Raw genomic sequence first — 17,839 nt, 5'->3', positions numbered from 1 at the left:
TCACCATAACATGAACACTGCTTAGCATTCAGGCCTAAAAGTGCCACTTTAGTCTCGTCAGACCACAAGTCTTTCTGCCACATCCCTGCAGTATCTTCCAGACGGCGTTTCGCTAACTCTTTGGGGGCAAGGATATGTTTCTTTTTTTTCCGCCAGGGCTCCTTCCTTGCAACTCTCTAATACACGCCCTCTTTGTGGAATGCTTCGGAGATTGTTGACCGATGTACATTAACGTACACCGCTGACTGACTTCTATCAGCCACTGACTTCTGTAGCTCGCTCAGTGTCACAGTGTCCTTGCAGTAGCTTCTCAGATAAGTGTCCTTCTTGTCTGGCAACTAAGTTTAGGAGGCCATCTGATCTAGGCAGTCTGGCTGTAGTTTCATACTTCTTTAACTTCTACACAATGGGCTGCACTGAGCTCTGATTCATCTCATTTTGAGTCTTTTTTTTCAAAGGTCTCTACCTCACAGAGACCTCACAGAAACTTAACAACTTTGTGTTACGTTGTCACAAGACTTTGTGTGACCTTTGAGGTATTGTATTGCACCTCTGCAGATTGGAGCTTGCAATTACAAAGCTTATGAATACTTTTTAAATTTAATCATTTCTGCTTTTTTTTTTCATTTTTAGAAAATTGTGGAAAGGTTTTGGAACATTTACAGTATTTTATTTTGACACAGTACTCCGTACTTTGTGGATCAGTGCCAAAAATCCTACTTCAATCTATTTCAAATTTAGAATCTGCAGCAACGCAAAAATTGTTGGGGGCTGAATATTTTTTCAAGGGATTGTACATCATCTTATTAAATGGAGGCAAATAGGGGATAAATCTAAAATTGCACAATACTAACTTATAGGCTGCATGGAATGTTCGGTCTTTGTAATTTCCATATTAAAAAAAAAGACAATTTGAAGTAGACAAATGTTCACATACCACACAAAATAAATACATAGGACTTAAAATATACAGTACAGCTAGGGAAATTAGACTATTAACAGTACATCTCATTTCAGATGCCTTACTAAATTAATTCCAAAGACAAACTACTTCTCTTTTACAATACGATCATTTTAAGAACCTCAGCTTCAATATTATATTTATACTGTTAGGAGTGCAAAAACTCTTCCAAGGGATATTCACAAAGTTTTGTTCTTAAAAAGCAGTAAACGAGCTGTTCAATAGTCAGCACATTCATGCTTCCCTTTGGAACCTATTAGAGTACAGAAAATACGTTATAACAAGGACCAACTATAGAATTGTTCTGTTGGTCTAAAGAAATGAATGATGATTTGAATAGCCTAGAAAAGAGGACATTTAATTAGTATAATGATGAACCCACACACAGTCATACTGTATCCATCATCTCTTCACAAAGAGCAAAATACTCCACTTTCACACTTACAATGCATGGACTTTATTCACGATTGAATTGTAAACTGCATTCTTTACAAAAGAAAACTCAGCAGACAAAAACTACTGTATATTATGGACGTTTTTTGCCACCCTTTCATTTGCACTAAGTTTGGATTCCTGATATTTTTAACTGGCATTAAAAATCCATGGAAATGAGTTTCCCTTCTGAGATTTGTAGCATTGCATAAGCAGAGAGTAACAAAGTGAAATCCACTGTAGCAAAATAACACCACTTCATGAGCTCCAATTAAATTGTGAAAATAGAGTATTAATCTCCCCCTATTTAATTAGTTTACAAGATAAACATCTGTTACAATAGATGGAATATGTTGCCATCATCATACTGTATGAGTAAGAGTTTCCCAGAGTTTACCTTACAGTCTCTAATTAGAAATTTTCATTTACTTTGCTAATACATGATCGAGAGTTCCTAGAAGCAATAACCATGCAGTAGTATCAGGGGGAATCCTTGGCAGAGTTAATTTCATACTTGCTAATTAAGGTGATATAATTAATATCTAAATAAAGTACAGCCTTATTTGAAGGGTTAGAACTGGGTTCACATAGATTTTGAATTAATGAAAATAAGGGACTCTGCAATGTACAAAATTATCATAAAGCTTCATTCAAAATACAGTGTTTTATATGTGTTTAGGCTTACGGTATGTTCATCTACTGTATGTGCAATGTCTACAAATTACTAACAGTTACATTACAGCTACTACTAAAGTTGCATTACAGATACTACTACATAGCAGTTTCTAAAGCAGAATGTCAGAGTAGACTTTCTAAACTTTTTCTTTAGTGGACAGATAATTCTAATATAGAGGATCTAATCTTTATATTCAAATTGTAAAGGACAGAAATACTGTACCAGTAAACTAGAAGCCCACAAAAGTTGTAATAAAAGCAATATGAATTTAGTTAGTATGGACGATCTGTGCATTAGGTAGGGCTTGCAAAAAAACTGGCTTGAATTTTTTGCCCATAATGAAATGATAATGCAATTATCTTATGATTTATAACTTTTGTCAGTGTTGTTTAAGGTTTTACCAAAAAAATCTCTATTATGTTGACATTTGAATCTTTCCAGTGCACGCGTAAGTTACGAACAGAAAATCTGAAGTCATTTTAAGGAACAAGACGACACTTTTTGGAGAAACAACATACTGTAGCCACAAGTCTGCAGACACCTAAGATGTTTTGGAAGCTGCTCTTTCACCATGAGCTAGAGGACCCTGGAGGTAGAGGACAACTGATCTAACCTGACCTCCTGCTCAGCCAATTATATTATTGTGATATCTGGATCATAGAGCCCTGCTCGCAAACAAAAGACTGCGTAAGTTGAGGCTTAAAATTTTAATTGGCTCATCCTTCTGTTACTTTCACAGAAGTCCTTCAAAGTGCAGGTGATTTTGGTCACCTTTTTTGACACCTGAAATAAAAGATGGAAAGAATTCTCCCATAATAAATGTGGATTTTGTGGTAAGGTAATTAAAATTGTATTGGCTGCACATAATCTGTATAGAATATTTTAATCATTATCCTTCCCTTCTGCTGGTGTAATTGATTACAGCTCCTTAGCTACTCTACTTTTAAGCACGTGATTAACACCTTCTTATTCAAATGGATCACAGATCTGTGCCTTAAGGAAGATCCAATACAGACATAACAAAATATGTACTGATTCTGTAAAAATGAATGAAGAATTAAAGTCTCTGAACATTACTTGGGCTTCTGAATTTTATAACACAGAGTGTTTTCTTTTTTATTGCATTCCAATCATTGTTATGTTAATCCATTTATAATTTATAATCATAGAATGTGAAAAATTAAGTAGCAGATATAATAATTGCTCAATTTATTGTCCTGGACTTTTGGAAAAAAAAAAAAAAGCAAACATTTTCACTGAGAAATCAACCTTGTTATTAATGGTAACACAACATGATCCCCAATTCCATGAGAGTTGTCACCATCACTGCAGCTACAGTATATTGTACATAAACAATGTCTTAACATCGCTTCAGGTTTGTCCCATCAAATCACAGCCAATGCAACAAATGCAACCAACAATTTCGGTAGTCAAAATTGGTATATTTTTTTATTGCTGTTCTGGCATTCTGTGGCATTATATACAGTACCATATATTAAAGGCTTATCTTGCTGCTTTATGTGGTGATTATGGTGATCATTGTGTTATTGGTTTAATCAAATATGTATAACATCTCCAAATGTAATTAAATGTCTTTAACAAGGAGTTAAGAAGCACTAAATCATCAAGCATCAAGAGATGCATCAAGCATCAAAATGTAGAGATGTTTTACATGTCTGAAATAAACATAAATACATATTAAATTATGTAGTTAAGCATTCCAAAACTATTTTCAGCAAAAATGCCTGTATGAGAAATAATTGTAGCCACACAAAGACTGAAATATCACCCTATAACAGCCCTTGTATTTTCATTTGGCCAATAACTAAGCTGCAGTATAAACACAATATACTACTGTTTACATTTTTAAGTAGAAAAAGGCTTTCACAAAGAATGCAACAATTGTAATTTATAAACAATCTATACATTCACATTACAGCGGTACCAATTACAGTCATTAGAAAAAAATGAGCGGCCATTGTTTGTTATTTGAACAACAATTTGCACAACACTGAAGACACATGAATACGTATTTGATTTATTTTAGTGACTTACTCAAACACGTCTCAATTTTCAGTATGCTCTTTTATTGTTGCAATGCTGTTACAAATAAAACACCAAATGATAGTTGAGCAACAGGGAAGGAAGTCCAAAATAGACATCGAAACAATAATAAAATCAATACTGTACTGAATACGGTGCTTCTGTTTCAAGCCTTCAAGACACCATTCTTCCTCCTACCTGCACTTTCAAAGTCATTACAACAAGACTAATACTGAGTCCACTGCTTTTCTTGGGAGACTTTGTTTTCAGCAGCATCTGAAATAAAGTCAAGAATGTGTTACACAGATGATGATATGAATTTCCATTCCTGGCAGCAAAACTAAAGGTTTTGGAACTTTGCTGTTTCTTCAAATTTTTTTCCATCCTGATAAGAATGGTACAGTACTTTATAATGGTTAATGGAGCTACACTAAATAAGTTCCCTAATAACACTCCAATATGATTGTGCTTTTTAAACCTGTATGTATTAAACATGTAATGTATTAAGCATTATGTTGACATAAAAATCTTCAGTTTGTTTCCTGACCAATTATGCTGACATGTCTGAGCTGAACTTTGAGTTCATCCATGTCTGAGCACCGGGAAAATTAGGTTTTCCCAGTTCATAAGGATAAATTCAAGACCCAGTGAGGCAAATTTGTATCTTCACAGCCCATCACCAAAGACAGAGCTTAATCAGCTGTGTTATTTACCCAGGTATTAAACTAATAAACCGTTCTCATCAAATATTTTAAAATCCTTAACTTTTTTTTTTAAACAGGAGGAAAGAAAAAAATTCCGCCTTCAAGCACTGACAGATGAACAATTCACTGATTAGAAGAAGGTTCTTGATTCATGATGGCAAACACACTAGGAACACATGCTCCTTTAAATCGCAGACATGGGAAATTCTCGCTCATTCTAATGGCCAATGATATCAAGAGAAATATCGAGAAAAGGACAGCAATCTTACCGAGTGCTGTGGCTGTGCAAGACTCTAGTTTAATGAGGAATCTGTTGAATCTGCTGATGCAGATGCATCTCCTCAGAATCTGAGGAGAAGCACTGTGGTAAAACATTTGAAGAGGTAGTTAACTTGTTGGAAGCTACTTTCAACGTTAAAACCAAAATCGAGAGAAAATGTATAGTGATCTATGGTCAATTCTCGGAATTAACAACAGAAAAAAAAACGTTGCGGATTAGCTATGAAGCGATTAAAATAATTGGAGTCTAATTTGTGGGATAAATAATGACTGTATCCAGCAATGTTTGTTGTCAGTAGTGGATTTAACATGTGTGAAAGTGCCGAGCACAGCTCAGGACATCGTATTTGTTAATGGAAATTTAACAGATTTACATCTGCCATCTAGGGAGGTCTTTAATGTCAGTCCAGATGTGCAAAGATCACGTGACAGCTTTCAGCACTGAAAAGCAACAGAAGCAAGCCAGGCTTCAGAGTCTGCAACCAGTCTAGAGGGAAATATTGTCCCCAGAACCACAGCTTCATGAATGAGATGCTTTGAAACTATGGTTGCATTGAAAAGGCTGGCAGAAATAAGGACAATGTTACACAGGAGCAACCTCCAAAGAAAGGAAAACCTAACCTCTACAATCCCAAAAAACCCAAAATACTTGGATGCATCCCACCTAAGAGGAGACGCACTAGGTAGCAGTAGGAGCTGGTCCCAACCTATTAGGTAAAGCCTGGATAAATGAAGTGACCTTCGGCTGGAATAAAACATCCAAAAAGAAATAGAAGCAAACTACCAGATACTACAGGGTGTGCTAAAATACAGTACGTGAGATGGTTTTTAATGAAAAATTATGCAAAATTATGCAGGGTACAGCACCAAACATATGCCGACAGAAATGCAGACCCAAAGATCTTTCTTCAAACACAGATCAGTTTGATTTCCCCAATGAAACTGTGGATGGAGGCTGAACTCAACCATACCTTGAAAGAAAAAAAAAAGATCAAGCTAGGGACAGTCCATACTGGCCAGTGATAGTGACAGTGGCACCCATATTTCCTATTCTAAAGAAGGATAGGTGTGTTAGAATATGTGGTGATAATCCATCCATTTTCTGACCACTTTCTTCAATACAGCGCTGCAGGCGAGCTGGATCCTATCCTGGCAAGGAGCAAGGCAGGCTACACCCCAGTGGGACGCCAGTCTATGTAGTGAATATAAATCAGCTAAACCATGTCTCCTGGAAGAGTACACCATTCCCAAAGCTGACGATTTGTTTGCCGCTCTAGCGAGATTTAACTTAATTCGACATGACCCACACCTTCCGTTAGTTCACACTATATGAGGACTCTAAGAAGTATGTCACTGTGAATATCCACAGGGGGTGCTCACATACTGTATAACCAGCTATCTTTTTGGTGATAGGTTCAGTGATCCTGTTGGCTTTGAAAGCAGCTGGTACAGTCATTGGATATGTTAGTGTGCTATGATGAGAACAAGGAGATCCCATTTTTGTGTGGTCTCACCATATGAAGAAGGGGCTGTACTCTCCCACTTAACACCATATGGATTGGATAACCCTATTGCCTTTGTCTCCAGAACCCTTAAAGCTTTCTTACATCATTTAGACCAAATTCACAACAGGCACGAGATACCTGTCCAATCTACAAGGAAAACATCAGGCATCCAATGGAAGAGACGTACCGTAGCACAGAATAGAGAAAAGATTCTGAGTCTGATGAAGGTCTGCTCAATTATTCAGATGCCTGTGTTTTATGCCTGTATTAGTGAAACATGAATGTAAAGTGATTTGAAATAGATCTAAGAGCTCCAGAAGAATGTTTAGTCAAAACTGGAAATACCTTTGTGATAAAGAGAGAATTTACACAAGACAAAAAACTTGCAGTGGCAGAAATAACGTATGTGGACCATGATGTGTGATGCCGGCATACTGTAGCGACCCTTCCATTGGCTGCAGAAATAAGATGAGTTCAAAGTTCAAACATGTCAAAGATTGTTGTGAAAACAAACATAGTGGGACAACCAAGAGCAAAGCTCTGGTGCAGAATGTTTTAGTGCCGTTTAGTCAGGAACATTTAGTTACAGACCTGAAAAATGCACACTACTTTGGGCATGTGTTCCCTTACTGTCAATGGTTCCCTTACACACTTCAGTATTTCAGAAATTGTGTTTTGCCCTGCAAAAACGGTTGAAGCCCTGAAAAATTTGAGTTTGTTGCAGCAGGGTATAAGGAGATACTGAGATGTGTAACTGCACACAGTGGTTTTTACTACCACATGCCATGCAATGGATCCTGTAGTGTTGAACATTAGCCTGTACTGAAACCTTTCTTTTGGTTTCTTTGTGAGAATGTCTGCCTGCAAATTATCTAAAGCACAGATAGGGAAGGTGGCATAAAGTGCAATGAAGCTCTATGAAGATACTACTATCCTTAAAGATGCGTTTGATCTGATAATAATCAATAAGACAATAAGATCTGATGCCAGGGAAAGAATGGGCCTTTTTTACACAATGAAAGACAAGCAACTGAATTGGGAAAAGCCATTCCCCTTGTTTTCTGAGTTCTGTTCATTTGCTGAACATGCCTTTAGTCACATACGGTACAGTATAAGCTATATGGTCAAATAAAAGATACAGGTTCTCAGTTGTCATAAAGTCCATTTTAATTTTGGAATGGAGAAGCACACAATAGCACAGAATATAAAATATTGAAATGTAAAATGCCTTTGTGCTGCAAAATAAAAGGCAAATAAGAATGGAAACTGAGGTGTGTAGGCAAAGTCATGCACAGATCACTAAATTATACATACAGTTATCTAGCATATTGTGTTTTTAAGCTGATTTTAACATTTTATTGGTATCTTGTATTTGCTATTTGGCTGTAGAGATTGCATAGTAATATATAAGAACATTTTGATATTAGTTTTATTAGCGTTCCCTTTGATGTTTTTTACCAAATATTTCTAGTCTCCAGTTTGACATCAAAGATCCCAAAACTAGTCTGTTCACATCCCTATATTTATACCAGCACTTTTCACAGGTTAAATAATTTAAAGGATAGAATTAATGTAACAGCAACACTTATAATATCACTGCTATAATCTTTTAAATATTTATTGCTTTTAGATCAAGTTTCACTTACCATGATAATAAGTCTTCAGAGTCATAGCTGGCCTCCGAAGTGTTGAGGTTCCCAGGAGCAGCAGAAGGTTGTGGAAGAGCTACACAACTCTTGTTGTGTGGAGAACTTACTACAACATTCTGAAGAAAAAATCACTTAAACAACAGACTTCAGTACCATGTTTCATAGTCATGTTAATCACTTCGGGAGACAATTTATTTTTCTGCTTAAAGGCCTACTAAAAGAATAATGAAAGTAGAAAGAGAGCACCTACTCTCTCTTTGCTGCTCTGCTACACTTTCTCTTGCCAATAACCTTAGAATTTCTGTTATAGCACTGTTATAGGGGCTATGAAGAAAGGAAATTAAACAACATAAAAACAAACTAAATGTTTTTTTTACAATGAAATAACATACAGTACTTTCATGTACTTCTCTCTTTAGAACCATTGCCTGTAAAGAGGTAAAACCCTTGCCAGTTGCGTATTGTGATTGGTCCTGCAGGTCGATTATGTTAAGAGCAGATGGGTCCTACAACAGCTATCCATGAAATGTCATATAAGACGATATTTCAGTTGGTGAATGACAGAATGGCCTATTTAAAAAAAAGCTGGGCAGAGTTGACAGTAATCTGTGAACCAATCATAAAGATGAATGCTTCGTTGCCCACTTTACAAAATTATCTTGGAATATATCTATTTATACTGTATAAATACTGCACCCATAACTAAATTGTAAAGTGAGTTACATCATTAAGAGGCCATATTCAAAAATCTTGAGTTACTTAGGAGGTTCCCTTAGCTTTCCGTGGAGATCGTCATTTTTCTCCTCTCCAAAGTGTTTTATTTATTAGTACTGTATTAATTTAGGGCCAGCTGTTTCTTTTTTCACCTGTTGTATTCTACCATGTCGGTGTCAGAGTCGGGCCACATTGCTTGTAGTGCCTTCTCTGGGCTTCACTGGGGCCAACACAAGTTTCCAGAAGCTTTATACTGCTACTGTATGTCACAGGGTTTACAGTGAAACAAGTTCTTCTGGAAAACGTTACACCCACTGAAATGTCATTGAAAAAAAATCAACAAAACAAAATTCAAGTAAAACAATTACATTAAAAAATACTTTTCATATGATTTTGTTATGATTAGTAATATATAGAAGTTGATGAGCACAACGGAGCATTCCACAGAAACAAGAAATTGCTGTTCTATGATTTTTTCCCTCCTCACCGAGGGATTTTGTTTATTGTATTATATCTCAGAATTGAAAATGTGTTTTTTTTTAATCCAGTTCTAAAAAAATATTTTACCTCAATCATAAGGACAATAGTGTCATATACTGTTTCTCTCTGTTTGAAATGCATGAGAAGCAGCCTGAAAATGTCAACAGATAGTGAAGTGCTTGTGAAAAATCTATTCTATTAATATTTGTGAAGAGGTACTATTCATTGCATTATTTTTACAGCCCTGACGTGTATGAATTTCTGATTGCAATAAATACCATAGATCATCCTTTGTCACAGGTACAGTAGAAAGTAGAAAGATAAAAATAATGAGCTTTATGATGTGTTCATTTCTGAAAAATAAACATCTGAAATGAATGATTTCAGGTAACCGTGGACGTTTGCTCAAAATTAAATCATTTGTAATTTAGCAGTTCCATCTAAAATTGCCTGTGATTATTGTGTCTCAAGTGTGCAGTCTAGGTCAAGAGAGGAATTCAGAGATATTCAATAGCATGGTGAAATGTGAATCAAAAGACAAGTAAGACATGTCTATTGATAAAAAAAAGCAATTCTAGAGACTATCACTCAATTTTTTTTAGTGTTTCATGGACAAAGTGGTACCAGGTCAATTAAAATCTAATCAATAACTGGGCACATTGTCTGATTCTTCTCCTAGATTATAATGTTAGCATGTTCTGTACATGTAATACGTTGAGCCAGAAGCTATATTGCCCTGAAGAATAAAACTTATCATATCTCAGAAAATAAATTAGGCCAGACTTTGTTAGTACTTGGGTGAGAGATGTCAAAGGAAAAGAAGACTTTCAGGCTTTCCTTGGAATAGTCTTGATAGTTGGTTCGTGTACGAAATCCAAACCAATGCTTAAGTGTTATTCAGTTTGATAGATGAGACTGTGCTAAGCCTACCTTTTAAAGTGTTTCTGGCTGAAACGATCAATGAAATGTGTGCTAACCTTTAATACCAGAACGCAGAATTTTGCTTTGAATATCATCATGTTCTTTTCACCTGTCTACTGCTGATATGTAACATTCACTGTGAAGCACGTTGAGCTGTATTGACACGGCACTATGTGAAAAAATAAAATGATAAAATATTTCACAAGATTCACAGATTTCCTCTTCCAGTTGAGAATTTACATGTTATAATAACCGCTTGCAATTTTCTAGCACTTTGTATCTCGGAGGATCTCAATGTATTTCATTGGGTTTCCGCCCCAGTTGCCAGGCAGAGTCTTATGTTCCCACATACTGTATGTAGAAGAGAAGAAAGGCTTTTAAATCAATAATAAATGCACTCACTCATCTACTACAACTGGAATTTGTGCATTTCAGGGATTGACCACACTGTAGCGAAACTTCCTCGCAAGAGGAATTTTTAGTCACATCTTTTTGACAAGTTGTGGCAAACCAGGCTGGGGAACATGATGTTGCGAGGGTGGGGGGCGAGGTTAGGGGGGGTTATATAATTTTAATAATTAACAAACTGACACCCAGTGAGCCTATTTACAGGAGCTGGAGATCTTTTGGTTGTTACTGACTGGCCTGCCACACAAACCCGCCACGTACATCAGTTTTCCAACTGTTGCTTTCAAAAAGATGGCACAGAATGGCAATTATGGTCACTTCCGATCACTCAGGATCATTTACAGCTGGGAGATCTGGTAAAACACTGTCACATAAACATCAGCTGGTGGCAGATCCCAAACAGCAGAAAAAATATTGGAAATAGAATTATCAGAGATGCTTAGCTGTTATTTTTTATTTTAAGATGAAAAGTATCACTGTAGAAAGGAAAAAACAACAGGATGGTTGTTTAAAAGGAGATGTTTTGCAATCATTTATTGCTGTTATCACCAAAAACATAATCATATCCATTAGGTTTATAACAAAACTGAATTTTCTAGGAAAAATGTACATTATCAGTTTTCAAATTGCTTGTCACTGCATCAGATCGGTAAAGTTGTACAAAAAGAATCTCATGGAGTATTTCTTTATGTTGGAGTGCTGCAGTCCCTAACAGGCAACTCTCTCAGCCTGTAATTCCTGTAGCCTAAATTCCCTTGTGATCCTAAGTAAATTATATAAATACAATGTGACTATATGGGCACTATTTCCTATGCATAATGTAAACATGTTGTAGCGACAATATTTTTTTTTCTCTTCTAGGTTTCTAATCACAAGACGTTAAAAGAAAGGTTATGACAGTAAGTGCACTTGAAATGAGAAGTTTAAAAAAAACTGATGTGATGTGTTTGATCTGCACAAGATCACTTTATGAAGCGTTCTCTGTTTGATAAACATGAATTACGAAGTCTCGGGGAAGGCAGGATCAAAGTTGAACAAGCGGGTTTGCAAAGATCCTTTTCTTGCATGCCTGTGCTCATAAATTTGACTACTGTTGAGGACTGCCATCAAACATAAATGCTACTTGAATGAGAAATCCCTGCGTAATTCAACTACTTTAGCTGCAGTTCTTCCAGTAGTAGTATGCTTCTTCAAATCATAATATATCATATTTAAATCTCCCTGTTGTGTCTTAAGCTGCAGGAAACCCAATATGAAATCTACAGAGCTAAATTCAAACAATTTATGGTCAACCCTCCAAAGTAAGCAATTCATTTCAAACTGTTCCCTTTGGAATGTCTAGGATCAAGCACTTAGTAAAGGAAACATCCTTTAATTGTTTGACAAAGCAGAATGTGACTTTACTGGCTTGAGCTATTTTCATTTATCACTAGCCAGCAGACACACAAGAATGTTGTTAGAATTTATATTTAGGATACACAGCCTAAGAATCAGCAAATGTGAGAGGATTGGATGTCTGCAAAAGCTGCTACTGTCAGATAATCCAGACTCTTTTCCACTGGTTGCCATATGTGCAGGATGCCCAGCTGCGAGTCAGTGATATTGGCTCCTCATGCCGCAAAACAGTAAAATTAACAACCATATGGGGCTATATTCAGTAATATTCTTATGGGGCTATATTCAGTTCAGTTTGGTAAAAGTCTTGTATAGTATTGCAAATTTTCTGCTTTACGTTATGTTGTACAGTATTTTTAAATAGCACCATACACAAAACTGTTCCAGTTTAAATTGGATTTAGGTATAATTTCAGAAATAAAACTGCTATACACCATGCAGTATTTATAGGTACTGACTGGCAGGGCTGATCTGAGGAGCACACTAAACCATGCAATCAGTAGGAGCGACGGACAGTGTACACAAATGGCGAGGGACTTAACTCAAGACAATGAATTTACTGGGAATTCTTCATTCAGGGCAATAATTAAAATCCCCAATACTCATCACACATGGGGACCCAGCTTGTGGTTCCAGCACCCTGTCAATGAAAGAGTAGAGACACACTGATCCCTTCAGTGTGCTGAACATCAAGGGGTGTCACACTTGTCCTCTCAAAGGCCTCCTCACATCCTTCCTCTTATGGCACTCTCAGCTCAATCAGGATGATCTTCCTTGTCTCTGGGGACCACATCACAACTTCTGGCCTTAGGGATGTTTGTACAGCCTTAGGAAACTGCAGCCTTCCTCCAAGATCCAGTCTCATGTACCCCTCTCTCCACAGAGGCTGCACAGTGGATTGTCTCTCACACCCCACTTGTACAGATCTGGGAGGGTGTCGTGGACTGCCCGCAGCAGGAAAGAGACGCGAAAGAGCCACAATTCTGTCCGAGATGAACTTCTTTCAGGAAGATTCCACTTTGTCCATGCTCCCTGAACTCCCTAATCCACTGCTGACCTTCGTCTCTCCCGATTCCTCTTCCTGTACCATAACTCTCCTCTCTCTCAAGCTATTCCCATTATTTTTCCCACTGCTGGAAGTTGACAATAACGTTCTCTATCTCTCGCCAGATGCTGGTAAAATATGCTGCCTGAAACCGTACCTTCATTCCTCCGTAGTAGCTGGTAATCATCCCCTTGAGTGGTGTGGAATATGATAGTGCTCCAATGCAACCCAAATCAACTATGTGGGATAAATCCACATGCGTTAGCCAGACAACTGTCAGGTCTCCTCTACTGGACGTCACCTCCTGGGTCATCTGACCCCTGTGTTCACCAAGCATCCTGAAAGGCCTGGGATTCCCCCTTTCTGTACAGATGTGTCAACGTACTTGCTCTCGGTCACGCATGTTGACAACCCTGTGGCTAATTCTGGAGATCGTCCCCTCCACGCTCAGAAGCAAGATGGTTCTAAACTGTCCAAGAGATGAAGAGCTCTAAAGACAAAATTCATAATTTAATCCTAAAGACAAAATGAACCTACCTCATACATTGCATTGCTGTGTCGCACTCCCTAATTCCTATGATTACTTTAATATGATTCTCTTTGCATCCGCTAATTAAAACGCGTTATTTCTAACAGGAAAACTGATGACATTGCAAAGTAAACTGACAGACATATCCCTGAGTGATTCACGTATAGATGTAGCTGGCAAAGGTCTCCGAGCTGTGAATGCAAACATGATTCTGGGGGATCTCAGGTCTACATACTGCAAACTAAAAGAAAACTAATCAAAACAAACACATTAATATCTGAAAAATATCTGAATATCAATATCTGAAAATATGAATTCTTATGCTTATACTTTTTTCCAGGTTCATTTTTAAGAGATTTGTTTTGTTGTTTTATTAACACAGTATATGAAAACACTGTGCTTTGGGTGAAAAATGAGATAGATGCACACTATATTTGTTGGGTCATGTGTTTGTTTCAGCATCATTGAGTAGATTTCCCATTTAGGTGAGTGAAAATATACATTATCACTAAATATTTTCTCCATTAAAACAAAGGCTGAGTAATTAATGGATTATAAGACTCTGTCCACAGTGAAGGAAGAGCCTGAAAGCACGGATATGAATCTATACTGTGCTGCTTCACACACAAAGTTAATTGGAACTGGGAAAAGTTAACAGGAGATCTTGGACTTGCCTTGAAAAAATAGTCACTGTCTAACTCAGACACCCCAACTGTAGCTGCTCTGGATTTTTTACTGTTTTGTATCACATTCAATACACAAACAAAGTGGTACATTTCAGAGGATTTGTGTTTGATTTCCTCTGATCAAGGCATTAATGTGAGTAACAAATGACAATTAAAAACTGTCCATGTGTAATACACCATGAATAAACATCTCATTTTCTTACGTTTGGACCTGTAACGAGAACATTTATAACCAAGAGCACACACAACCACATACGTAAAATGCATGTAACACAATGCACAAAGGAATACATTTTGACAGTTTTCTGAAAATACAGTATAGTCTGATATCAAGAGGACATAACACTTTTTCACAGCTCACAGCTGCACACAAGGAGGGAATATCAGGCTGCTGCACCAGCTCCGAGAGGGCGACTTTCTGATCTGAATTGCATATTTGTAATGAAGATTAGTTATGTATTCAGGGACACCTAGACATTTAGTACTGTACGTCATCCGTCTGAAGGGAGAACAAATTCCCATTCGCCAAGAATTTACTTTATGTACATCACATGTTGCTTCCAAACTCTTTGTTTTTGCAAAATCTGTGAAGGCACACAATCGGGAATATTGTCTTTATCAAAAAGGCTATTTTCATCTTACTATGACTTCATGAATCTTTCAGATCTCCATTCTTTTCTTATAGAAGTTGAGTAGTTGAAATTCTTTTTGAAATATCCCAGAAAAACATCTTAGTGCATACATATTATTTTAAAATATGACAATGAAACCTCTTTTTCAGAATTTCTCGTTTTAAATATACAGTATACAGTATATTCAAAAGGATGTCATTAATATTGCTGACAAAGTTTATTTTTCAGAAATAAGTAGCATTGGATATTCTATGTAAACAATATAAAAAATTAAAGAAGCATCCAATATAAAGTCAATACAATTCAGAGAATACAATGCCATACAATATTGTTATTCAAGAGACTTGATAAAGTTAATGAAATGTGATATGAAAGAATCTAATGATACATGCTACATTGAAACTGTTTTATAAACCTACTTTTTCATGCATCTATGTGGTAAATTTTAATAATAAGTGTATCTTGGACAGGTTTCAGATATCAGCAATAAATAAAAAAATTGGGCTTGAACAGTTCCATATTGCAACAACATCCGCAAGGTAATATTTGAGTAAATTGCCTATCATAAGCTCAGGTATGCACAAATGCCTCTTTATGATATCAACTAATGGTATCTCCTATCACGGTAGGCTTAAAGCCCTAAACAGATGTAAATTTGTGGGAATGTTGCCCACAACTTTTAAAATTAATTAGTTTAAATTAATAGGGTTGGAATGGCCAATTTCATTTCATTTGGCTCTCTCCTTTTCATGTCTGAGTTATACAGCGAAGGCAAAAAGTATTCATGAAATAAATTCTAATTGTCCCTTTCTAATAGAGCACTCATTTTTTAATACTAAATTGGATGGACAGTTTCCATAGAAGGTTTTTGGAAGTAAATGTGCAACAACAAAGCCAGGGCAGAAATGTTCTCTGACCATCAAGTAGAGTGATAAGTTATTTGGCATCGCTGCATCCCATTCACTAAACACTTCACTTCCGGGGTGAATACTTTCTTCCCAGCTCTGTAAGCAGCTTCTTCACACTCTTGTTTCTCACCTCACCCTTCTAATTCATGTTGCCATGATCAGCATATAACACTTTACACTCTTGTGTCAACTAAATCTCTTCTTTTTCCTGGTGTCTACCCAGTCCCAAATTTTGCCTGTCTTATCGAATTCCCTTTTCTCTGTCTACTGCAGTCTTCTATTTTAGTATTATCTGCAAAGTTCACTGATTTACAGACCGTACTCGAATCTAGGCCACTGATAAATTAGGAGCAACAGCGGTTCTAATACATATCCCTCTGGCCTACAGGGATGTCCTTAAGGCAGCCAGAGTTTCCCTCTACTCAAGTCATACTGAGAGGGGTCAAAGCAATTTCCCATCCCTTTCCTCCACCGTCATTAAAAGGCTGGGACCAGCTAATAAGTCTGTTTTTCCTCATTGCATCAAACTATGTAACACATTTATGCAGCTCTTTTATAAGAAAATACAAAATATTAATAACCCGTTTCTGACTTCACCTCCTCCATGACATCTACTCATTCTCCTGTTCTCATAGGATAGTTTCCCTCATTTTTCTGCTTGTTTTAAGCACTGTACTGTAGCTATAACGAGACCTACTTTATTGCCTGTGTTTTAATTTCTGTTTTGTTACTATTCAATGTTAGCTTTTTGGCTAATGGTTTCTGATGTTCAGTGACCTCATATTTCTCTCCTTTTGGGCTTTTGTTACTTTTGTTTCCTTATTGTGTCCTTTTGTACAGCTTCTGTTAATCACAGCTGATTACATGGAACGAATACCTAGCAGCCATTGATACAAACATCTACCTTCTTTGATCTAGACTTTGACTAGCAGGAGTCAATTTAGAAATCTTCAACGATCAGGGTTCTGTTGTAGAACCTTTGTTATTCAGATGTTGCCCCTTAGTCAAATCATGATTTGTATAGTAAATATGCTGTGGCTGAGATTATCGAAAGCCCCAGCTAAGCCCAGAAGAAGAAGAACATTAAGTGACCTACTGAGGCCATCAGCAGATCAATAACTACCAACGGATGTTTAATAATCATTATTAGAGATACAGTAGGTACATATTTATTCCTGTACTTTTATAGCACTGTTTCCCTTGTGTTGTTTAAGCTGATATTACCCAGGTGTATGAAATGTTCCATGCACATTTTTCATGTGCATGGCTTATATACCACCATAAAGAATATTACATTACACCATAAAGGCCATAGATAAGATATGCCATTTGGAAAATTGTGCTTAGTTTGCTCTACTACACGATAGTCCTATGGTCAGTACTACAAACAACCCTCCCTGGAAAAGTTATATTTAAAATAGTTAATCAAATATAAACCGAATTCTAAGAATGAGACATCACTCTTTTTAACGTACTCTATACGAGACCTGTATTGTAAGCACTCTGTCATTATTTCTCAGGTCTGGTTTTACTGATACTCTGTTAAATGAGAGTATCTCTTTTAACAGAGTATCTGTTATCTCTTGCTAGGAACCTCTCCTGCGTTCTCCGGGTCGTCTGCCATCAATCACACTAGGGGACCAGCTGACCAAGTTGGTGATATATTATTACATTATAAAAATAAATATTAAATAGTACTTTATTAGTTTATGTTATTGATATAGCCGTAAAAAAGAATGTGTCCTAATATTGAACTCTGCATCACTTCACTAATTACAGTAGCCAGCTGTGCAGGTTCTGCCCTTGTCACTGTCCTCTATTTTCGAACCATTGACTAGTCGCTAATTTACTACATTGTGTTGTTCCTAGAGC

The 17,839-nt window shown here is 36.7% G+C and overlaps 1 protein-coding gene across 1 annotated transcript in view; it reads right to left on the bottom strand.

The window, feature by feature from the left end:
• gpr158a (G protein-coupled receptor 158a) overlaps window positions 1-17,839 on the bottom strand; it is a 119,360-nt gene that overhangs the window by 49,662 nt on the left and 51,859 nt on the right. The window lies entirely within an intron of this gene.

The sequence above is a fragment of the Atractosteus spatula genome, chromosome 6 (assembly GCF_055471065.1).
Source record: "Atractosteus spatula isolate fAtrSpa1 chromosome 6, fAtrSpa1.hap1, whole genome shotgun sequence".
Classification (NCBI taxonomy): Eukaryota; Metazoa; Chordata; class Actinopteri; order Semionotiformes; family Lepisosteidae; genus Atractosteus; species Atractosteus spatula.
This window is presented reverse-complemented; position numbering and strand designations above follow the sequence as displayed.